This window comes from Haemorhous mexicanus, chromosome 3 (assembly GCF_027477595.1).
Source record: "Haemorhous mexicanus isolate bHaeMex1 chromosome 3, bHaeMex1.pri, whole genome shotgun sequence".
Taxonomy (NCBI): domain Eukaryota; kingdom Metazoa; phylum Chordata; class Aves; order Passeriformes; family Fringillidae; genus Haemorhous; species Haemorhous mexicanus.
In genome coordinates this window covers 94102687-94128002 of record NC_082343.1, presented here as the reverse complement: position 1 = coordinate 94128002, position 25316 = coordinate 94102687, and the positions used below count along the sequence as shown (strand labels likewise).

At 37.5% G+C, this 25316-nt stretch overlaps 1 protein-coding gene across 3 annotated transcripts in view; it reads left to right on the top strand.

Moving 5' to 3' along the window:
* FAM83B (family with sequence similarity 83 member B) overlaps positions 1 to 25316 on the top strand; it is a 57572-nt gene that overhangs the window by 5240 nt on the left and 27016 nt on the right. The gene's annotated exons all lie outside the window — the stretch shown is intronic.

Genomic DNA, 25316 nt, shown 5'->3' with positions numbered 1-25316 from the left:
GTGGCAATAATAATAATAATAATCTAGTTGGTATTTTATTACAAGGGTCTTTTGTTTTTATTTTTGTCCTGGCAGGAAAAAAATTATTTGGTTGCTCACAATTCAGTAAGAAAGGTTTTCCCAGACTGAGATCAGTCCTTTCGTGTCACATGCACCAGTGTTATTAACCTCAATTCAGAGGGATCAAGGGTTAATTGGAGGGATTAATTAATACTACCATTATAATGAATAATTACCATTTTACTGTAATGCTGACCAGTGCATGAGAAGTTTGTAGATAATCAGCACACATTTTCTTTGACCTCAGTTGAATATACATTGATAGAATTCTGTATAACTTCAGGATTTATACTAATGTTTCTGTCTTGCATCAGGCAACATGCATTGATTTGGCAAGGCAGACAGTTATAAGAAAACAACACCTCAGTGTTCATCCGACTCACGGACCTTGAGAGTCTGGTTTTGTGATTTTGGCATGTCCTTGCAGAAATCAAACTCTGAGTGAAAAAAACAAACTAGACTAAACAACAAGGAAATAGATCTTACTTGTGTATCTTGCCTTCATTTCTGATTAATGACTGGAAAATTTGGACATTTTTCCAAGTGTACTTGTCTGCACTTATATGGAGCACTTATATCTTGAGTTTTTCCTACAGCACACCCAGCTTACACCTTAGTGACAGAATGTGCAAAACACAGTGGTTGTATGTACAAACCACTCTTGCTCTCAGTGTGTCAGCTTAAAATTTTTAAGTTTTAAATTTTTAAAACAATGTTAGTTAAAAAAAAAATCAGAAAAAGTATTAGCATGCAGATTTGTTTGACACAGGTTCATAATACCTCTTGAAAAGGTATGACAAAGTTTCAGAAGTATTTCTGGCAAGTATTTAAAATTTTCCCTGTGATATACAGTTGTGTTTTGCATGACTCTACGAGCTTTAAATTGGTAGAATGGGCTCTATCTCACAAACATCTGTAATAACCACTTCAGTGGCTGAAATATGTGTGTAAATGTGTGCAATAGAAATGGACTGAACAGGGCAGGGCAGGGAAGGACTGCGTCTTTTTACAATGTCTCTGCTATATTTAGATAAAGCATATAATTTGTTGCCATAGTAGAGTTATCACTAGGTCTTGTATCCTACAGTTTATAATTTAGAATGACTATGCTCAAGGAAGAGTTCATTATTTCTCTCCCTCTTTATCCCTTTCTGAGTGAGATTGGATGTTTTCTGTTTTGGTATGTAGTGAGACCTGACTGTAAATTCCCCAGAACACTCTTTCAACTGCAGCTCCTGACCTACCAATGTATCCACTGTAAGGGAAACAACTAAAACACTGTTAACTCTGTCGAGAAGACTAGTTCAGTTTTGCTTCAAGGTCTTGAAATGACATGAAGTTAGGCCATTCCCCCTTAGTTGCTCCTTTAATGCAACTACAGGAAAAAATTAGGTGTGCTACTTGCTTTGCTTTGAAAGGAGGTTGAATGCATGGTATGTTGCTCCCTGGTGTGCTTACATTTCTTCCACTTTATAAAGAGGATGTTTTATGTGTGTCTCTGTCAAATCTGACAGCTGAAAGGTTTGTTTAGGTGATCAGCACAACCTCAACATCAACAACCACAACACTTTTGATACAGTGATATAGATTGGTTGCTTCAGGGACCAGCAATTATATCTAAGAGACATAGTGTTCAGCCTCTTTTGTCTGCAGATTCATAGAAAAGTTTAAAATATTTCTAAGTAAGGTACAGTATTTAAATCATGCTTACAGTAGATAACTCCTTTGTAAACAGCCTAGCACACTTCTCATAAGCCACTTAAAAAAATGTAGTTATATTAAACAGGGTTCTTTGTTATGTAGAAGTGGAGATGTGTAGTCTTGAGACTATTCAAAGGCAGTGGGATAATGTTGCACATGAAAAACAGAAACCTGTGAAGAATAAATCAGGAAATCATATTCAGCCAACACAGCTCTAGCAAAATCTATGGGAATTTCAGCAAACTTCTGTGTGAAAATAAACAGGCTGTTGGAGGTGGGCATGTTCATACCACTTAAATTCAAGCACCAGGCCTGAGTGTCTGAGTTCAGGCACTGATTTCCCTGGGCTGCCTGACTGCTCGGTATAGTAGGAAACCAGCTCCTACAAGGGCAAGGCAGAGAATATTTCTGCACTGATTCACTCCATGAAGGAACCCATTTGATGTGTATTTATATGTATAAACTATCCCAAAAATTCATGAAGGAGATGAGCCACTTAAAACCTAGATGCTTTTGAATATTGGGATATATATAAGGATAAGATGACACTATTAGTGGACTTATTCTTGACCTGTTTCATGCTTGATGCATCACAGTGTCACTCCTTAAAATGATTATTATGTATGTTAATTTTGACCTTAAGAAGATGTTGTAAACAACATTAAGCAACTTGCTTGCTGACTGATTTTTTCCTGACTAAAGAAAATCATTTGTAAGCCCATGCTACACTAGAATAGAACCAGTGACTATAGAGAAGTGGTGTAATAAAGTCTTGTCACGTATTTCTTGAATACGCAAGCAGCATAAAAATTATAGACATCACCTTCATTGTAAAATACAGGCGATATTATAGTGGAATTCTTACAGAAAAGGATCAATACTGTTACATCCTAGAAAAATAAGCTAACCATTTTAAAGAGATGAATCTGTGCTTGTGATATATGTTTCTGAAGGTTTGTTAGAGTAGGGAAACTGTATTGTACACAGCACGGCATTACATTGTCACCTATATACTACAGCACTTCTGTGGGAGAGATGTTATGTTAGCAGAGTGCCTTAGGTAAAACCAAGATGTCAACAAGATGGGCTTACAGTTGGTGTAACTAGACCTCATCTCTAAATGATACAGCTTGCCAACCACCCTCCTCTGTCAACATAACCTGTGTTCACACAAGGAGGCTGGCGTGACTGTGTCAACTGGGGAGACACGAGTCTTTTTCACATGTTGATATAACCATGTGAGGAAAAAGCACTGCAAGGTCTGTCTGACCTTAATGATGGAGACTTTTGTAAACAAGCTGGTAGCCTTATTTCTCTTTCGTTTTGGAGGCTTCTGCCTTTAATCATTGGCAGGTTTCCGGCTTCTCTGAGGCTTGAGGTGCTCCTGCAGCCTGACTCATCACAGCTGGGCTGTCTGAACAGCAACTGATAATGTTTAGCAGTTTTTACTGAGAAGATTATTCATCTGGGAAATGATATCAAGATTATTACTCATCTGTGTCAGGTTGTAGTGGGTTGATGCTGGTTAACATGAAACTTCCTTCTTTTAGTACACTGTAACACAGAGACTTCAGTAATGAAGTGTTCTCTCCCTCTGTGACTTTTCATAAGAGTTGCCTCAAAACCATCAGTTATGAGCTTGTGCATATGTGCAAGAAATCTCTTGTACTGTTTTCTCAGGTGTGATTGACAGGGTGAGGCCACAGAGAAGGGACAGGACAGGGCACCAAAGGCACCTTCTGGCAGTGTGTTTTTCTCTTTTACAGCAACTAGATTCCTCTCTCGACCATGGAGATGTTCCTGCACAGATTTAGAGAGAAGGCACAGTTCAGAATAATATCCAAATAAGGATCTGCTCTTCCTGGAGAGAATTAAAACCTGTAATTTAAAGAACCATGTTGCTTAGACAATCCAGGGGTTACTGTTTTTTTGCACATGCCAGAAAACACTTAAAGACTTTCTGACGTACTTCTGGGATTTATGATGGAATGTATGAGGTAGCGCATTATTCAAAAAATATGCAATACTTTTAACTGGTTTTTTTAATTCAAATATACTAGCAGTCATAAGCCTGGGTTCATGAAGTCAGTGATATTTGTAAGAATTTTTTAAAAATATAATTGCTTAGAAGCTTAAATAAAAATTATAATGGTTAGTATATTATAATTTTGGAAAATAATGGTATTATAATTTTGGAAAATAAAAAAAGGCAGTTGTTTTTGCTGAAATACTCGTGATTGGGGTTTTTAATGAGAAAAGTTGCAAAACTTAGACCCTTGGGTAAGAATTGCATTATACACTGTGAATCAGTGTAACTTGTTATTAGTCTTGCTGGACACACTGTAGGTAAGCACTTAGTCAAAAAGGTGTTCCTTTGAATCCTTGTGAGAGAGAGTTATGCAAAAAATGTAATGCCTGCATTGTTTTCTATAGCAGTGGACCTCATCAAATAAAAACAGTTGATTCATTTTACAAATATATAAAAAGGAAAATATTTCCTTTTATTTTTTTTTATTTTGTTGTGTATTGTTTCAAGCAAGAGTGAAAGGTTTGTATTACAGAAAAAATTATTATTACTATTAATTCATTATTATTTGGTATTATTATTAATTATTGTTCATTCTTCACTATTATGTACTGCTAATCTGATTTGGTCGTGTATAATACATAATAATAGTCTAGTACTGGCTGCAGTCTAGTATGAAAGAAAATCAAATTCTTACATGCAAATATGAAGAGTAATGTTTCTATACAGAAGAAAGCTTGTAGAATATGGATGTATTGAGCAATCTTTTATTTCTCTTTCACCAGTACTCTTTGCCAACTATTTTAAATATAATTTGAACACAGACTGGAACAATGATAATGAGTAGTGCTTGTGGCAGTGCTTGTCTTAGCTCACTAATTGCATTGGTTCAAGCAGATGAGAGAGGGGCTGCACCTTTTGGATGTAAAAGCCAGAGCAATCTGCTGAATTCAGGGAGAAAGAATAGATAAATACAGTAGTTGTCCTGCTCAGACATTTTCTGTATTATCTTTAAAGTGTTAGATAATCAGCAGATATAATTTTTTTAAGATGAGAGTAACATGTAGAAATACTCGGTTTCTTGCTGAAAACATATAAGGCAGCATTTTCCCTGCCAAGATATTTTGCCCCACAAGGATTTCAGCAGGTGCCTTTTGGTTCAGCTGCTCTGCTGAAGGGTGAACTCATCATTAACATCCTCTCAAAGTCTCTTAAAAGACTTCCTGATGGTTGGAAACCAGCATGGCAGTCATGTGTATGGTTTCCAGGTGAAACATAGTTTTTAGTTTGTGATAGATTTATTTCCGAAAGTGAGATCATGTCCCATTTTTTCTAATTGCCCCGAGTACATGCCATGTGTTGGAAGAGGACGCCTTTTGCTCTTGTTGCTACTGTGTCACCCAGTATCAGTTTTTTGTCATCACAGAGTCGTGCTGCTCACAACAAGTGATTATTTCAGGCATTTTCTCTGCTTGGATTTGCCTTCGGAGCCTTCACACTGTTTTACCTGCCTGTCCCCTTCTCTCCCTGCTGTCCTGCTCCCCCATGTAAGGGCAGTCCCAGAGCAGTCACAGCAGTGCCCTCACAGTGCAGGCAGAGAGGACTGCCATCAATGGGACACATCTGCAAGCAATTTTATAATCTGGAAAACCTGGGGCTTTTGTGAAATCCAATTCTTACGTGCTCTAAACATAAACCCCACAATTTTTCCTGGTAGGGCTCCTGTTACGTGGAGAGGATACAAAAGTGAAGAGCAAGCAGAGTGCAGAGCCTGGGGAGTGGGAATCTTTGAGAACATAATTTTTAATTAGTTGTGGTAGTTTAGCATTTACAGGTTTCTATCTTTGCAAGACTTTTAACATCTTCAATACTCGTATTAAAATAAGTAATTAAATAATTTATAGGTATTGCCATTTTTATGTCAGATCTGTGCTAATGTGTTATCAAAATACCACACCTCTGTGATTAATTTAAAAATAGAATTCATTAATCAGGAAGATTAAAGGCCAGATATTGCAGGCAGCTGTACTTCTTTATTAATGTCTGTCTCATTCACATACATATGAGAAGTAAGCATACACATATGCTTTGGAGCAATTCCTTTCATTAAAGCATTTTCTCTCATTGACATAAATCTCTGTCAGTCAAAACAAAAGTGCCATTAAGAAGTCATTTATGCTTTTTGCACATTCAGTAGATTAAAGTGTTCTTTATCATATTCAACAATAACTTTGTACTACATTATGCTGAAGCAGTTACAGATCAAAATAGGCTATAAATACAAAACCGTTGATTTCAAATAATTTTGCCCAGGCAGGATGCTTCTTTCAGTGCCCAGACTAGTGTACGGGGGTTTTGTCCCTCTCCTTTTCTTGCTTGTCCAGAAAATACTGATAATGTTGAAGTGCTATTTTCGTTCATCTGAATTCCTCTCCCGGAGAGATCTCCATTTTTCTGGGTTTTTTTTGTGGGTTTTTTTTTTTTTTCCAGCCAGGAAACAGTCTTGCCTGAAGAACTATAGCTCTAATCACATTCATAAATCCATAAGCCTTTTTTCATCTCTTGCAGTTTTGCAATAGCTTTTGATCTCATGATAGCTTTTCAGCACAGCCAGTGATCCTCTGAGGGGGACACATTTAGGGTCATTCTGAACATTGAATATATTATATATCAGAATTTGGAAACTAAAATATTATATTATCCGTGGTAGAATTTTAAATGAATATAGCTTTGTGTGCAGATACCTGCAGTACTGAAGCAGTATTTGTGTGACACAACACAGTATTTGTCTTTATCTAACACAGTGTGATAGAATCTACATAGAAAGCTGAAAAGTGCTGACAAAACAACAAAATTTCCCATTCTTCAGTTTGGAAGGAGTGGGATTGCATGCCAGTGAGTTACAGGTATTAGGTTTCCTCATAGATCAGATCTGAGTAGAAGTATCTATTTCACTTGTAACTATTTCAGAACAATTTGCTTAATGCTGCATTGTTTTCCTTGAGGAGTATTGCAAGTATTCCAGCCCAGATGATAGAGGAGTCAAAGTACACTTTATTATTTACCTCTCTGAAAGTAGTGCAGACCTTGCCCTAGATAGCTGTGTAGTCATGCCTTCCATTTTAGCCTGTTGATAAAGTATCTATATCCATTTTCTATATCTATAACCATGTTATAATGAAGATACAATAAAATTGCAAGAGAAGCTAAAGTCCACATTTTCAGAAATTCTGTCAACATGCCTGAGACCTCAGAGGGCTTTTGCTCTCTAAAACCCTTCTGTAATTTATCTTTGGAAGGAAGGAAGCATTGGCATCAAAACCATAACAGGGTGTAACTGGTGCTGACCTTGCCACTTTACCATAGGATCTGCAGACATCCATAAAATGACTCACCTCAATAGAGCTATTCAAAATAAATAATTGCAAGATCTGGCTATTGCTTGCTTGATCAACAGTTAATAATTTTTCAGTACACAGTCCTCTGATCAGTAAGCCAGCTGAATTTATAGTAGTGTTATTTGCATTATAAATACAGAATTATAAGCAATTGAACTGTCTATCTCTGCTTTCCTTGCGCTTGTTTGTCATCTTTTCCCATGTCTTAGGTGCTTGTTTTCTGAAGCAATGAACATTATTATGTTTCACTGCATTTCTGTATGTCGTACACGTTTCTGCTGTCAAAGCCTCCCTGATTGGTGCCAGCCAGTACAGACATACCACTACTACAATATAAACAGCAGATTCAGAATTTGTATGCTCTCCTTTATCCTTAGCCAGCAAATAGCATAACCAAAGTGTGTATGGTTCTGTAAATGAGTCTACTGAGACAGACTGAGCATTAAATGAATATAAATCACACCATTTTTTATTTTCTTGCCTCTGTGTTTTTAGTTTTTGATAAAAATTACAGTTGTGCATTTTTAATTATGGAGACTAACTTCTGATGAACATCAGTACTTCCCTGATAAAAGTTGCAAACCGTAGCTGTGTAATGCTTACTTTTCAAATACATTTGTAACAGCATGAAGCATTTCCTAGCTTCAGATAAGAAGGGTGTGACGTATGCAAGGTGTTCTCATACCTTATCTAGGAGTGGGTTATCTTAACCAGTTCTGTCTCTTGGTCTGGAGTGCTTGTGCTGCCTGCCCAGAAGATCTGTGGTGTGAGAGAACAGAACAGATTCCTCAAAACCAGGGTCCATGGTGACCCCTGCTTTCCCCAGCAGTTGTGGGCATGTAGCTGCCTTCAGAAAGCTTCTAGGTGTGTCTTTTATCTAGGGATTTTGCTCGCTGCAGCACCAGATCTCCTCAGGTCTTTTCCCTTCTGCCAGTGATCCTGCTGTCAGAGACAAGGCTGAGTGATAGGATAATATGAAAAGTTATGTGCTGTATCTCTTAGAGATGAAAAGAAAACTTTGAGATCTGCATCATCCACTAGCAGTCAGGCTCAAACAGTAGCATGGGATTGTGTGTTCAGGTAGCCAAATAGGTGTGCCTTCAGTTCAAACAGCAGATACAACATCTCAGCCCTATTTTCATGCTGTTTCCTGGAGCTGCAGGCACTCTTTGCTAAGAAGGCTTCACTTCAGCTCAATAAATTCCCTTTATGGCTTAAGGACTAGGTGAAGCACTAAGACATCACCTCTGAATTCAGGTGAATCTGAGCGGCATCAGCCCACAGAAGACATTTTAGTTAGTGTTTTTCTTTGGGCTTTTGGTGCTTGATCCAGAAGAAATAATATTGAGGACGAAATGAAATAACCAACACAGAAGAAAATTGCGATTCCCAGTGGGACCTTTCTCAAGAAATGCCCTCTAAGGGACTAAGCTCTTCTTAAGCTGTGCAGAACTCCCTGTTGGTGAGCTGTGCTTTCTCATTAGAGACGTCGGAGACAGCAAACAGAAGTTGCAGTGTCAAGCCAGCAACGCTGATTTGTTTCAAATGCCAGAGATGCTGCTTGTCAAAGCAACTAGGTCTCCATCCAGCATGACGGAGCACAGTAATATCTGAAGCTGTCTGCTGTTCTGATAATTTCCTGTCACTGACTAATGTAGATTAGCACAGGCATGCAATAATTGCCTGAAAAGTCACTCTTTAGGGCGTGGGTTTTTTTTTAAATAACAGACAGGCCTATGTGTCTGCAGAGAATGTGTTTGATAGAGATCAGCAACCTTTGCTGAGGATGGGCCTAAAAATGCAGCCATCTACAAGTGTAACTTTTACAGCAGTATGTACTCTCGCAAGTCTGCAGAAAGTTGTTTTAAAACATAACAAAAACTATGTTATTTTGCTCAAAGGTTATACTTTTGAAATGAGAAGACTAAGTACAGATATGAAACCAGCAACTATGACTGATTCTTCCATTGTTTATTTATTTGCTATCATATCACCCTATTTCATGTTTTAGCATAACATGAGCACCAGTAATGTCACTGTATTTTCTAATGGATTTTGTGATGCACAAAATGATTGCAGTAACATCATCATCTATTCTGTTATCTAGATTAATGAATACCAGTAAGCCACTTGTGCCAGAAATCTCATTAGGCAGAGGATTTGATTTCTTATGCATAAGTTTAATGATGAAAGTTCAGTCCAGATCTGAAGTGCCATATGATATTGCTATTGGGAAGGATGAAAGTTTGACAAGAAAGTCTCACAGATATGTATGTTTAGCAGAAAGATTTTTAAATGTAGAGTCTGATGAAGGAATAGAGTTGGAAGCAAGTTTTGATTTAGAAGAAAAGAATTGCTGAGCCACTCTTACTCATTAACCAAGGAGGCAAAGGGTATGTTAGTTAGAAGGGGGTTTTATGACTTAAGAGCAAAAGATAAACCCACTCAAACAAGAAGATATTTTTACCAAGCAGAAGGGTAGCACAGGCAAACAAGCCTGCCGATGTGGCAAGTAGAAGAATTTTCCACTGCAAGAAAACTGAATAACAACTTCTAGCTTAAACTGTAATGTACTAACTGTGAGTGACTGGAGAATAGTAACATGAATATGGTAATTATAGTAGTTCTGATAGGCTATAGATAAAAGTTAAAGTATAGATTGGTTCTACTGTATTAAGATGCTCAGCAAAGAAGAGTATATAGTGCAATGTAACCAAAATCAAAGGGTCTCCAGGCCTGCCTGCAGCTGGAGCTGGCAGCTGTAGGCACAGGCTCTGTCACCCACGACCCTGGACTGCTGTAACCTCTTGGATGGAATAAACTGCATTTTGAAGTGCTGCCTGGAGTCCTACATCCCGCATTCCAGCTCTTACAATTGCAATCACCCATTACAGGATTGCTGTCCCAAGTAAAGGCCCTGTTCTTCATCTTGAAGTTAGAGGAGGTAAACTGTGTCTTTGCAATGAGTTCTTGAGATCTCAGGATGGTCTTTCTGTGTGCATGCCAGAGCCTTTCAAAGCCAGAGCTCCAGGTGTTTTTTGGAGAAAGAAGAGCAAAGGAAGGAAAAGATGTGCTGTTCTTGGGTGTTGGGTAAGAGGCATGTCAGAGGAGCAGAGATCCTGTCAGTCCTTCCAGTTGATTCTCTTTAGAAATCTGTGCAGCAACTAAACACTGTTTCGACCTTCTGAGGGACCATAACACTCTGGAGCCTGCACCTAGGGTGAAAATGCTGGCAGCTTGAGGTTGCTGGAGTCTTAGAACACCATATGGAAGGGGACAGCTTAGACATACACAGATGGACCAATGTTTGAATCAGCTGGGCTCCACTTTGTGGTGGTGAGCATTGATCAGAAGTAACTGCTGAAAATCTGTATCAAAGGGGTGGGAGTAAGGCACAAAAACTGTGCATACTGAAGTGATCATTCTTACATAGCTGACAGGAAACCATCATACATACATTTTTGGTCATAGTTCCTCTTTCCTTTCCCTCCCTCTATGGCCCCCTCTCCAACTCTGTCCCTTGGACAGCCCTGCTTCCTCCATCCTTTCTCCTTTCACTGCTCACCTCTGACAGAGGTGAACATTTGCTGCCTACTCTAGACACTTCTGGCATGTTTCTGGAAAGCAATTCCAGGTGGGACATCTGGAAATAATACCTCCCTCTCAGGTCAGTAAAGAAATGTGGCTGTCCTGGAGGGTGCCAGTCAGCACACCTGGAGACAGTGCTTGCAGTGTGGTGGTTGTGTCAGTTCCCCATCCTCTGTCACTACCAGTAAGAACTTGTAAAGCACCAACATGATGTTAGAAACACAGCAATGCTTTTGAATTGCTAGTCTAATCAATTTTATTGCCAGGTTTCTGAATTTTATTTTAAGTTGCATCTCTGATATTAAAAATTAGAAAGGTGTATTTTCTGAACAGGACTATCTTACTGATGTTTTTGGCAAAAATTACAAAGTTTAGAGATTGAACAATTGTGTATCAGAAATTAGAGTAGGCTATTTAATTACAACCATGACTTGTATACACAATTGCTTTCCATCTCATTTTATCAAACAGTACATCTAATAAAATTTGGCAAGATTTTTTGGGGGGGAATATTTAGTAAAAGGCAGAGAAACAAAAAAATAATATCTTCTCAGTGAAGACACTTTTTTTTTCTTCAAGCAAAATTAGATCTGTAATTCTGGGAGGATTTAAATACTGTAATTTGTGTACATGAGAGGTTCTATTAACTTGACATGCATATGTTTGCAGGATTGATGCCTAGGGATATGGCCATATATCATTAAGGATCTGATTTTGAAGGTTTAATTAATTTCTTTCTCTTAAATCATGCCACAGTACATTTGTAGTCCAAAATTAGCTACATCTTCAGGTGATTGCATCCATTGTGAGCACCTGAAAAAAGAATAACGTGTCCAAGCAGACTGCTGTATTTCTTTTATTCTAAATAAAAACTGTGTTGAATAACTGAATAGCTGAAAGCCAAGCAAAGCCATGAAGCCAGTGGAATGTTTTCCTCTCCCCAGATGCTATTCCATCCCTTTACTGACCCCTCCATGCAGGCCCAGCTCCCACAGAAGTGGGGTGGGTACACGTACAAATGTTATGGAAGATAGGCTGCTCCCTTCAAAAGAAATACAAAAGTGAGACTTCATTTATTATGTTGATACATTAAGAGCAAGAAGAGGGTTTGCCAATATAGAATGTCTATCAAAGAACATTTTATTCTGTAGTTTCCTATAAATAACCAAAACCAAAATGATTAAGTCCTCTGCTAACAAACATTAAGAGTTAACATTTACTGAGCTTATGTACACTGCAAGGAAAATTCCATGGAAAAGTTTCTCAATTTGTACTCTTAAGGCTTTAAAAATGATTGCAAAATATATTGCAAAAAGCACACGTGCACTTTTCCATGTATGCTGGCATGCAAATAACAAAAACAAAAGAAAAACCAGTAAGAAGCAAACATCTGGAATTTAGTTATTGTGGTAGAACTGTCCAAAATAGTTTATGGATTTTGTTTTTTTAAATGCTCCATATTCTTAAATTAAAACAAAACAGTTACCTCAAGAAATGGACAGTTACGTTGATACAGAATGGTGTGTACATAGGTAGGTCTACCTATTTTGAATTTTCTTAGTGGTGTTTAAAAAATTCTAGGGATCAGAATTTCATAGTCTGCTAAATTCTGTGCAGATACCTTGCTTGTGCTGTCTGAGGAAGTTATTTGCTAAATTTAATTATACCAAGTAGTCCTTTGAGTAAATGACTACTAAAGTAAAAGAAGAAAATAGTTTAATGTATTACTGTCTAGTTCATAACCCAGCAATCTATTTTTAAGGTAGTGGACTGCACATAACAAAACCAGAGATAATTTAAAAAGGGAAAAATATCTAATTTCTGAGATACGTAATAACAGTATTTTAATGCAGGCACTGAAGTTACAAAGCTAAGTACTCTATCTGAAAGTCTCATTTGAAGATAATCCTTGTCAGACTTTTTTCCATAGAATGTAATTAGGTTGAAAATACCACAAATAGCTAGGTGTTTAAAGATTTGGGGGGATTTCCAGATAAGCACATTTGTTGAAACATTCTAGGAGCACAGTTATAGTTACCTGTTGTGGAAATATGATACTGAATGAGAAACTGTGATTGTGGAAATATGATACTGAATGAAAAGTTGTGGCATTTTAATTCCAAATACAGAAATCTTTCTGACCTGTTTTAAAGAAGTAACACTGGCATTTTAGGCTGCCTTTCATTTCACACTGATGTTCACACAGACTTTCTAGTTTATAAACTCAAATGGAACTTAGAGCTGCTTTTTGTCATCCAGTGTGTGTGGGGATTCATAATATATATTTATATATAGGGCATGCAAAAAGAAACAGACATGGGTTTAAGCATAATTTTTCCTTACTCAGTAGATCTGAATCTGAGCAGTCTCTTTGATCAGTCTTTGTGGAATCTGTGTAAAGAATCTAAAATTTTCCCTAAAGAAAAGAAATCCCTGATATGGTACAAAAAAGCTTCTTGTCGATGCCTGTTGGAGGCATTGCTGTACTAACAGTGGAGAAGTTTCTGAAAATTATGCTAAATATACTTCAGTTTGGAGATTATGAAAGAAATCACTTTGGCTAGAATTTAAGCTACTTCTCTAGTGAGGAGAAATTTGGAACTATAGAAAGCATTGTAACATAAAAGTTAAAAATAATCCAGTACTTTACTTTTTTTTTCTCATTTAGTGACTTCCACTGACTGTCCTACATTACAGTAAAAATACACTGGTTTGTATTTTTTCTTTTTCAACAGCCATGAATAAAGCAATTACAGTGTAAGTAATAAGCATTGAACTATTCTGGTTTTGTTTTTAAATTGCTGATCTGTGGCTCTAAATTGGATTTTGGCCTGGAACAGTAAAAATGCAAAGCATCCTATTTTGATCTGTTTTATGCTTATAGAATATATAATTGCAATAAGAGAAATCTCTTTACCTGTTGAAAAAAAAGAAGTAAGAACTGACATTAAATATTTGTAAATAATCTGTATTAACAGGTTACAAAATACTTATATAAATAAATACGCACACACAGAGGAATTTCATTGAAAAACTTGCTGTCAGCAGTGCCATAAGCTGAAATGCAAAACACCTGTGAATATGATGTATGCCAAAAATCTTTCATTGTAATTATGAACATAGTTAACTAAATTAATGCATTATGAAAATTGAGAATGGTATTTCACTTAGGACAGTTTAATTAATTTCAAAGTCATGGTTGGCTCTTGAAGGTCAGCAGGTTGTCCAGGAAGGACAACTCTTAGTGGAAAGAAACTATACTCTCCTTTTTCCTTCCATTCTCAAATTTGTTCAAAACCACAAAACTGAGAAAATCCCAATTTAAATGTTTCATTTGTTTTCGAGTTGTAGAATATTCCTGGATGTTTCACAGAATCTGCAGTTTTTTACTTTCTTGGTGTTTTTAAGCATGCTTTGGGCTTCTCTGTGCCTGGGAATTTGAAGTGAGTGGCTCTTTGCATTGTAATTCCTATGCTCCAGGTTCATTCTCCTCAAAATCCCAGTGGCAGGCCTTTAGTTTTGAACTCATTCATAGAGACATATCTTCCCCCAAGACTAGCAGTTATTCTGGTATTTTAATGAATGCTATTTTTTCGTATAAAGCACTCTTCTGTACTTCTTGATTATATACCACTGCTTTTACTGTGTTCATGTGTCCTCTTCATGGGCCTTGTCATTGTTTTCCTTTTCTGATAGGATTTTCTAATTGATTTTACTGGGAGTTGTTATGAAAAGGAGCTGGGTTAATGTGAGCCTGTGATCAGTGTTTGTAGTCTTTAAAAACTCGTAGCTTGTTTGGGCTCTCCCTGTTCATCTTTGCAGCCTGCAAAGATGAACAGGACTGCATATTTCTGGACTGCAAAATCAGCAGAGGCTGATAAAACTGAGAGATTCACAGGTTTTGATATCAGAAGGGACTGTAATGATAATGACATCTGACTCTCTGCACAGCATAAGCCTGACAGTGTTGCATCTTCAAAGAGCTGATGCTAAGAATAAATCTGTCCTTAAAACAGGTGGGTACTAGTCTTACCGTCAACACTTCTGGGCAACAAATTCAGAATTGCCCAGGAGATAAGGATATTTTTGGACAATCACTTTTTTCTAAATGATGGAATTTGCTTGAGGAAACCCAGGTTGCAAGCCCAGACCAAGCCTGCTTGAGCTTTTTGCTTGTGTATCTCGTCACTCAACATGACAGCCAGCCGAAAGAGAAGGTGCAGAGAATTCTAAATGCAGGACTGGAGGGTGAGGTGAGGCTCGGGCTGATTCGTAGCTGCAGGAGTTGCTTTCATGGAGACCTTGGGATGCTCAGCCTCTCCATAATCCCTGGCTGTTGGCCTCTGAGATGCTGCTCACACAGCAGGGATCAGTGCACAAGGACATTCACGAGGAGCAGGGTGTCCTCACCTCCTTGGAGCATCACCTTAGCGTGACCAGACTGTTTCCAGTGGCAGAGCTCATTAGCAATGGGCTGACTCAGGTCCCTGCTCAGGACAGCAGCGTGACATGCACACACACACCCTGTTCAGATTCCCAGATAAAAATAGATGCAATATGTTATTCCTGCATTTATGGAATGGTTTGCACTTTACAGAGAAAGCTTTCTGTGTGCATTTAAGTGTTAAGAAGAATTAAAAATGATGCTTATTTTTTCTGGTAATTCTTCCAGAGTCTTTTATGATAGAGAAGTAGTAGAAACAGATTTCAGTAAGATTTTGGTTTATTAATTGCTCCAGGGATGATTTGGGAGGTTGTAAATAACATTACTCTATTAAAAATATATTTCTACGCTAATATCTTCTAGAACTAGATACATTGGGAGTGATTTACATGATTTTCTAGTTCCCTGCATTTGTCTCCTCTCAGATGTCTTTTACATCCTATAAAAAATATGGGGGCTTTTTTATGTTTTTATTTTTGCTGAATATAAAAAAAAAATCTGGTTAAATATATTGGTCTAGGACTTGGAAGACTTGTATACAAATTCCTTGTAGAACACAGACATCTCATCTATAAATATGAATATAATCTCAGAGTGATTTGTGAAAACATATAGATAGCTTGGCATACCTTGTGCTAGGGGTAGGGAACAGTTACAAGGGCTTTTGCTGAAATCTGCCTTTTTCAGGTGCTTCCAATGGTTTAAAACTTTATATTTTGCATTAACCTTTTGTTTATTTGTTTTGTCCATGAGATTGTTTGCTTTAGAGCATTCAAGCAGAAATATTTCAGTAATATCCAAATATGAAAAAGAGTTGTTTGCTTCCCCATTGTCTGCCCATCTTCTGATGCTATTTTTTTTCACCATGTCCCTCTATGCATGAGAAACAAGAGAATAACTTTTTTGTTGTTCACTTGAAATAGTGTTTCTAATTTAGGTTGCATTTCAGCAAATGCTCAGTCACCCACAGAAGTGTCTTGAAAGCCTTACCTTTGCATACCTGAGTCTTGTTTCATTGCAAAAATTGTTCCTGTGTTAGTGAAAATTATGTATATTGCACATCTAAGACTGAGAAGAGACTGGAGTATCTTTTAATTACCAACTGCTAGTCACAGTAAACCAAAAACTATAATAGAATCACCGAAAATTTCCTTCCTGACAGCTGTACTTCTTGAGTGAGCGCACACTGTACGAGTATCTGAAAGCAGATTCAGAATTACACTGAGAGACTCTGAAGAGCAGGAAGAGGTGTGCACCTTTTTAAGTGAGAAAGAAAAAAGGATAAGAACTGTCCTGATACTATGTCTGAAATTGTTGTTCTTTTTTTCTTTTGTTGATACAGTGCTGGTTTGAAACTTTTTATCTGAAGGAAATAGGCAAATAATAAAATGCGTTTTTTTCAGTCAGTGTGTGTGCACATGTGCATTCCTCTGCTTGCACACTGTGCTACAGAAAGTGTGGATTTCATGCATGCACACAGGCACAGGGAGCAGAGCAGTCTGGGATGGGGAGAGGTTTTCTGGCATGAACTTGGAGTGGGCAGGTTACTCAAGGGAACATGTTTCCAGAGACCTGACACGTACTTTGTAATAACAAATAATTTATTTGAAAGGCACTACTTTGCATTGAAAAGCAGCACCTGACAAAGTGTTCTTGGAATAAAATGTTCACCTCTCCTCCACAGATGTATATTGCATCTTCTCACCTCCATCCTTACCTCAAACAACTAAAGTTATCTCGTATATTTAGCTATTAGCATGCTTGGCACATTTTCCAGCAGAGCCAATTTTCTCTGTTTTCCAATAGAACATGGCTTAATGTAAATCCATGGGTGGTCTGGTCAGTGGTGTTTTTGCCTTCACTCCTTATTATTAGAAGGTTCTGCTTTTGATGGCAAAATAAGTGAATTTTCCTCTCTGCCCCTCATGTTTCCTAGCATATATACCCTTGAGGTACACAGATATTCAACACAGGAATGTTTTGTGGCTACAGGGGATTCACTGGCACAAACAGGCAGCAAATCTTGCAAAGAAAGGTGCTGAAGAGCTGCAGTAGGTACCCCTGAGACTGATTTTCTTATTCCTCCATTCATAAATTCAGGTATCTGCTGTGATGTTTTGGAGAATACCACCTTGCTCTAGGAGTAGTTTTGCATTTCTTGCCAATGTTCAGCAGGCTTCCTGATTAGATCTCTGATTATCATTACCCAAATGGAGGTTAGGTGTGTGTGTGAACTGGCATGCAATGCACATTAGGAGGAATATTTTGTAGAAAGGGGAATGCTCTCACATACATGAAGCTATACAGTGCAAGACTTGTCATAACATGTTGGTCTTTTTGTTTAAAAAAATCCTATTAATTTGCCATTAACTTGGTCAGTAGCTCAATTGAGTACAAAGGGTTCAGTTTCTTGCACAGTGATAACTCAATTATTTGAATAATTGTTCATTTTAATAATTCTTGAATGAATGCTTCATTATGCATCCTGTCCTTGTGAGAATGAGAAAAAGGAGAGGAGCAGTCCATAGTGCCCATCTATGGCTGAGGCAGATGGAATCTGGGCCACGGAAGGAAGCCTGCATCCTATCCTTGTGAGAATGAGAAAAAGGAGAGGAGCAGTCCATAGTGCCCATCTGTGGCTGAGGCAGATGGAATCTGGGTCATGGAAGGAAGCCTTGCAGCCTGGCTGTGTGTCTGTGCCTTCCCAGATGTGTCCTGGAAGTGGCCTAGGGCTCTGATTTAAGAAATCATTATGAATACACTTAATAAACTTGTAACCATCAAAAATAAACTTTTACTTTTAATTGGAAAGAGTAGTAGATAGGAAAGGTGGAGTATTATAAATACCTGACCAGACTTTATCACAAGGATCAAATAATCTTTCCTCTGATTTTGCATAATTGTAGTATCAAATTGCAAGTGATGAATTAATACTTGTGTGGTCTTATGGAAGAGCTGTGCAGATCAGTGAAAACTGATGCTAACTGCATTTTCAAAATAATAGTGTCACCAAGATAATTGTAAAGCTGTATTGCTTCTTGCTTGACAGAGATGGTTATTCAAAAGTCAGCTCACATAGAGGCAAAAGATCAGCTGAGCAAAAACTTGGCAGAAACAAATAAGAAAGAAATTTTTCTTTACATTTTTTTTCCACTTGTGTCTTTCAATTCTATTTCTTATCCCTTGATTTGCAACTCCCTCAGATACCTCACTACCTGTGCAGGATTCATGCTTGAACAAGAATTGTCAGGTTTCACTTAAAAAGCTTTTGAAGGATTTAAAAATTGAAATAATTTTTATAAATATAGTTTTTTAAAGCATAGCATTGGTACTGAAATTATAACTCTTTAATAATAATTTTACTAGTAATTATTTTATTGTTTTATTTTTCAAGTGCTGCATTTGATCAGAAATTAAATTCTGTTTAGTACCTTGTTTAGTGCCAATTCACAATTCACTCCACTGGGGCTACAAGAATCGCAGCATTACTTATCTTCTTCATTTCAGTTTGCTTCACAGGAGGTTTGAGCAGGGTTTTTATAATTGCTTCCTCACTATTTCAGCCATCTTGCTCCATACGTTATTGTGCATAAAAATTTGAATCTGTTTTCTTCCTGAAAAGCTGCACATAATTGCTTATTAACAAGAGTAATCTTTTCTTATCTTTAGGACATTCTGCTGATGCTTTCAGACTAGTCTGCAATTATTTTTTTCCTTTTTCATTTCATCTGTAATAAATAATCTAGCATGCCAGGGTAATGGATTTCACCTGAGGACCTGAACATGCTTTGCAGACAACAATTAATTAATTAGTTTCAAAACCTGTCTTAAATAGGTGAAATTGAAATGCAGTCTGCCAGCACACAGTCATTAGCAATATGTTGCACAAGTGGCTGTGGCTGCTCTATGAGCAGGTGGTGTAATCTGCATCCTGTGAGTATCAGGGAAAGTTCCTGCTCAATTTGCCGCATGTTTAAAAAAGTAAATAGTTTTAATCATCTGATTAGGTTGTTTACTGGCATTCAGATGCCATATGGACTTATGCAGGCTTACATTATATCTGTGATATGTGGTTCAGAATAGTGATCTGACATAATTGCTGTTCCTTTTTTTGCAACATAACTGTTACTACAGGTGTTGTCCAGTCATTCTGTTTTTACTTATAAATGCATTTTACTATATCATGTAGCTGAAGTGGAAAAATTTTAAAGGTGGACAGAGAATCTGGCAGAGCTAAATCTTGCAGAAACTTTTCATTATTCATCCTCTCTTATTTATACTAGGGGGTCACTGGCTTTCCTTTGTACTGACCCATCACTGACCTGTGATCAGGAATTTTAAACAGCCTGTGTTCTGTGTTTTTGGTTTATTCTAACCATATACTGCTTGAGTTGACCTCCTTAAACATATTTAGATACATCTATAGAATTTGAAATTAGTAGCATTGAAGCAAATAGTAGTTGTAGCAGGAATCAAAAGCTTTGTTGTGAATATCATAAGGGTATAGTCATAAAATATGGAATAAAAAGGGGAGTATTTTTAAGCTTGTATAAAATGCGTAGGAGGCCATTTTAAGCCCACATGCAGGATCCGATAGCAGGTTTTTTCAGTCTCAAATTTGAATCAGTTTGGAGTTCTTCCTTTGAAAGAGGGAAGAAGAGACAGTAAGGGAGAAAGAAAGAAAGAATTAAGGGAGTGAAGTGGTAGGAGGGAGGTAAAGGGAAGTAAGGCAAAGGCAGTCACAGAAGGAAGGGAAGGGGCAACAGAAATAGGCCATAATAATCTGTGAATTATAGTGCCTTTGCTTCCCTTTTTGTGACAGCTGTATGAAAATCTTTAATACCATTGAGCCTTACAGGCTGCTAGAAATACATGCAAGCAAAATGTTTTCATTGGACAACTACTTTACACATCTTGCCAATAACCAGTCCTTAAGTATGTATACCTCATGTGTCTTTTACTGACTCTCAATCACATGTATGAAGCTGAATATAAAAGCTGTATTTCGAAAAAGGGTGAAATAAGCAATACTTGAAAAGGTGTTTTCCCATTTACCATTCCCTAAATATGCGATTAGCCTTCATTTCTGTATTAATTGACTCTGTTGTTGGTTTTCCTTTCAGGAGTCAGGCTGAGCAACCAGGTTGGGTCATCAAGCTGTTTCTTGAATTGTGGCCATAGGCATTATTTCTCTGATACTCAAAAGTTTAATTAATAATGACCAACAGCAAAATTATTTTGCTGTCTTGCATGTGATCCATCCAGGTCTGCTAATTGCAGCTGCAACAAATATTACTCAATTGCAGTAGACTGTAATGTTCCTTCTTAACCTAAAGACAAAGAAATTATGCCACTACTTTCCAAAGATTAACAGGAGCCTCTGTGGAGGTTTCCTTTCTTTATTTTGGTATTACCTTCTCTAGACCATGAACTAGAGGAGGTTTTTAACCAGAATTGCTTCTAGTCTCATTTGGGGACATATAACAATGTCTTCTGCAAGGACTCCCAATTTTTTATTCCTCTTTTTTTCCTGCATTTATGTCTGAAACACTTTTTCTACCAGTGTTCCTTATGCAGTCTACCTTTTGGAAGAAGTTTGGAGTGTCTATAGAGGACCAACCTTCAACAATTAATGATATAATTAGGACTTGTTTCTCAGTATCAAAGTCAGTTATATAATCAGATCATGCTTATTGGTCTGCAGCCCTTCACTGATTTGAAATCTAGTGATTGAACTCTTTTATTGTTTGGTTTGGTTTTTTGTTGGTTTTTTTTGTTTTGTTTTGTGGGGTTTTGTTGTTGTTGTTGTTGATTTAAATTAGGCACTGCCTACAAAAAATAGATTTGTTTTCTCTTGGCTGCAATGCCTTCCTTGTTAGAAAATACTAGTCTTTGCATGAACTTGTGTTTGCTTGATGCAAGATCACCCTGGTGTAAGACTTGTGGACTTAGCAGTACACGGCTTACAAGTCTTCCTCAACTGTATGCTTTTATTTTTCCACTTGCTAAAAATGTTGATAGGCCATCCATGTGGACTGTGCCTAACATACTGCATATAGGTATTCCAAAGTCTATCTTTCTGAATTATAAGCTACTCAGAAACACATCAAGTTTGTCTCCTGACTTGGACACACCAAAATTTTAATGTGCATAGAATGCAAAAATAAATGTTTCCTGCTTTTGAGACACTTACTTTCATCTAACTCCGTTCTTTTCCAGCATCTACTGTGGAGTCAGTCAGCAGTTTCCACCCCTGTGTTACATACCTGCCTTTCTTTTTGGATTCTCTTCTGTGCGAGTTGTTCCTGCTGTACCTACTTATTCTTGTAAGCAAGAGCAAGGGATTTCAGGCAGTTTACTATTAAGGTCTTAAAGATGACAAACAGTACACAGCTCTTGCATAAGCAAACTTAAAAGCAAAAATATCCTTCCTGGTCTAGAAAAGTTGGTATGAATCATCTCTTCTTCCTATAAATCTGCCTTTGAAGAGAATCTTTCATTGTTTCCAAGTGACTAATTAACAAATTCCAAAGAAGTTCTATACTGTAGGAAATACTTTTGTTATAGATTAAAGTATTCAGGGTTTTATATATTGTCAAGCATTTTTCAATATATAAACTGTCAGGAGGAGTGGTTTAGTACTGAAAGTGTATACAGGACTCTTGAGGAAACCCAAGTGAATCAGTGGGAAGGCAGACTGACTCAGAACACCACTCCATTCCCAATCTAAGAAACCCCACCAAAATGTACCATTAGAGGAGGCAAACCCCCAAATATTCTCTAGAATTGTTATCTAGATTAGCTGAAATCTCATACATTTACTTTGACTCTTTGGCAGTCAATTATTTTAATATTTCTTGAAAGAAATCACAGGAAGAGCCCTTAGAAGTAATAATGTCCAATCTAGTTTACTGTGGCATGAGGAGCATTTTTAAGCAGGTGTAATTTGAAAGGACAATTTTAGTGCATTTAAAAAAATTGTTTTGTCCCTTTGCCTTCCCCTTACCCCCCCCTGCATTTGAGGTATCCCTTTCCTTTGTTCTCAGGTGTGAGATAATAATTTCAGGTATTGAAAGAGTTTTTAACCTTGCAGTATAACTCACACTACTAAGACTTTTAAATAAAATAATTAAGACATCATACTGTTGTGCATTGTTTGTTTTTGTGCAGTCACTAAATACACACACATGAATAATTAAGTGCTTCTACTTATGAAGAAATTTAAAATAAAATGTATAACATTATAATATTAATTCAAGTAGCCTAAACATTCACTAAATATTAAGGGATCCCATGAGAACCCACATATTTAAGCTATTAATGCTCTTTTAAATAAAAAAAAGTATTTCTGAAGCAGTAAGTCTTTGAAATTCATCATAGAGAAAGCCGGAGGCCAGAGAAGTACCTTTGATTTTTGTCATGCATTTCCATTATGGTATAGCAGAGTCACAGGCTGTCAGAAATCCTGGCATTTCCTTTCTGTTTGCTTTCCTCAGAAAAAGCTTGGCAGCTTCTCAACATAACAACTGAATATGAACATTCTGAGGAGCTAAATGCAAATATTAGAATCTTGCTGCCCAACCAGCTGCAGCCCACATGGCACTGGGAAAACAGCAGCGATACCAATGGCAAGAGAAGAAAGGGCAGAGGAAGGTCCCTAATGCATTCCCTCCGTCTTGCCAAGGATTTTCTGTGCTGCCTTATGTCCTTTTCTGTAGGACCTCTGCCTGCTGCTGTTCTCAGTGACAGAACACAATTTGCTTGCTAAATACCAAAAGCATTTTAGTTGTTGATGGGAGCACTGCATGTAGGAAGGAAAGTGTTAAAATTGAGCATTGTGGACGCTTGTTGTTTTCATCATGCATGACAGATTTTTGCAGATTTAGGTAAATATTTTTTTGTCCATGGTGTGCCAGCACTGAGCAGCAGCTGTTTCTTTGCAGATCCTTCATTCCAAGGATTAGGTTTATAAATGCTCTTTGGAAAGTCCCCATAAAGAATCCGTGGAATATCCCCTTTCATCTTCTTGTTGCCATGACTTGCTGACATTCAGTTCTGCATGTGTGGAAGCAGAGCTTCAGAGGAATTACTACCTCTGCTGCTGGCTAGAGTGAGGAAGTGTCTCCTTTAATTTGGTCAGCTCACAATGAGTTCTTACTAATCCTTCAGCCAGAATAACAACTACCAAACTCATAGTTAAAGATCACATTTATAGAATTAAGGTAGCTCACTCCCATCAGTTTTGCAAGATTAAATTCCCCGTTGCGTGAATTTCAAGAGGTGACAGAGAAGGTGTCACTTCAAGGTGGTGTATATATGACTTCCTAGCTTGGCCTGCAATAGCTTTCTGAAAGGTAATGCAGAAGGCTTCTGTACATTCACTTTTCAGAGGAAACAGACTTATTTCCATTTCAGAGAACTTTACTTTTGTTTTGGTTTTAGTTTCATCTCTCGAAGAGCTAATGCTGGTCTCCTGATCTGCTTTTTTTAGACATATTAAGCTATACAAAAGTTCCCAAATTGAGCAAAAGGAAGAATTCTCGTGTAGTTTTAAGAAGATTCTTCATTGTAAAAATTTGATCTTCCCAGTGTTTTTCGAAGTAAAATTGCATCCTTTCTCAGAGCTCTTGTTTTTACTGTCATATTACTCTTCACCAACAGAATCAGAACATTTTCCCCTGTTACTGATAGCTAGAAAGTTCCCCTACTGTACATCTTTTGTGTGTATTCCTTGGACAGAACAGATAAGGCTTTACCATGTGGGCTACACAGGTAAACAGAGTTAAAAAGGGAGCTGCGGCTGTTTAGCCTGGGGAAGAGGAGACTCAGAGGTGACCTTATCACTCTCTACAACATCCTGAAAGGTGGTTGTAGTCTGATGGGGGTTGGTCTGTTTCTCCAGGCAGCAACTGACAGAACCAGAGGACACAGTCTTAAGCTGCATGAAGGGAAATATAGGTTGGATATTAGGAAAAAGTTTTTTATTGAAAGAGTGATAAAGTACTGGAATGGGCTGCCCGGGGAGGTGGTGGAGTCACCATCCCTGGATGTGTATAAAAAAGACTGGATGTGGCACTCAGTGCCATGGTTTAGTTGAGGTGTTCAGGCATGGGTTGGACTCGATCTTGAGGGTCTCTTCCAAGCTAGTGATTCTGTGATTCTGTGAAAAGTATTTGTATAGTTGCCTTATGTGGTTACCCACCTTCATAATTTTCTGTTAGTTTGCATTGGTTTTTCTTATTGTGTTGCAGGAGATAGCTACAAGTTTAGTTTATGTTTTCTGGACAGTGAGCTTATTTATATGATTTTTTGGTGGTGTTGAACTTTTCTGATGCCCTGTTGCAGAAAGAAACTGTTGAGGTTATTGAAGATTGCTAATGTACATGTTTGAAGTTAGTTTTTATTCCATATAAACTTAGATTTTAAATTCTTAGATTTTGTAGGTGATACATGGGATGATAAAATGAGGCTTGGTGATCAGAACAGAAGGTGTATTTGGTTCTGAGAGCCTGTGTTTTTCTGTCCTCAATAAATGGTAGAAATATTTTGGAGCAGGAGGCGGAAAAGAGGAGAAGTGAGGGTTAGGAGAGCTGATTCTGAGGTGGTGTAGCTGCCTGTAATAATGAAGTGCCAGACTTCACCCTGTAGTTAATTAAATTGCTTTTAAAGAATGCAATAATGGGAGAACATTTCCAAGTACGCTGCATAGTTATGGTATATCGCTCTGTGCCTGTAGAGCCAAATTAAATATATTAAATAAGATCTCAGGGGGTCAATTATGATGATAATACAAGTAGTGACAATGCAACAAGTAGTGATATTAATTTCATGAATCTTGCATAGGTATAAATAATCTCAGTACTTGTTCCTTCATATTGCCACAGAAATTGTAGGAGAATGGATAATACTCAAATGGTTGATTACTATTTATGTTATTGTATTTACAGAGCAAGGCTCCCCTCATTATATTGCACTTTAGCACTTTATTGCAAGACTTCTCATTTGTTACTGTATTGTGAGACCTCAGCAATTAATCCAGGACAAATGGTTTCAAAGTAGACATTGCAATAAAAGGATGTGTTGTGCAAAGCATTTCAGG